Source organism: Morone saxatilis, unplaced genomic scaffold, assembly GCF_004916995.1.
Source record: "Morone saxatilis isolate NCDOM2014 unplaced genomic scaffold, NCSU_SB_2.0 Contig15, whole genome shotgun sequence".
Lineage (NCBI taxonomy): Eukaryota > Metazoa > Chordata > Actinopteri > Moronidae > Morone > Morone saxatilis.
Window position 1 is genome coordinate 25,897,770 of NW_023339707.1, and position 283 is coordinate 25,898,052.

The following is a 283-nucleotide window of genomic DNA, read 5'->3' on the forward strand; positions in this document are numbered from 1 at the left end:
CAAGGTAAAGATTGCAGTCCGGTGACGAACCACTACGCCACAATATAAACATATTAGGTACAGGGTTAGCAACAGCTAGCATAACCTCCTGTGAATGATGCGTCTCCATCAGTTTACTATATATTCAGAGCGGAGACTGGGGGAGGCTGGGGCAGGCGGGCCGGCACTAACTCAGTTTTTATACAGAATAAAACAGAATCTTCATTTTCTTTCAACAGTGTTTGAGGAGGAAAGAGGAGAAGCAAAAGAGAAGAAGAAGAGGAGGAAGAGGAGGGTCAGAGGA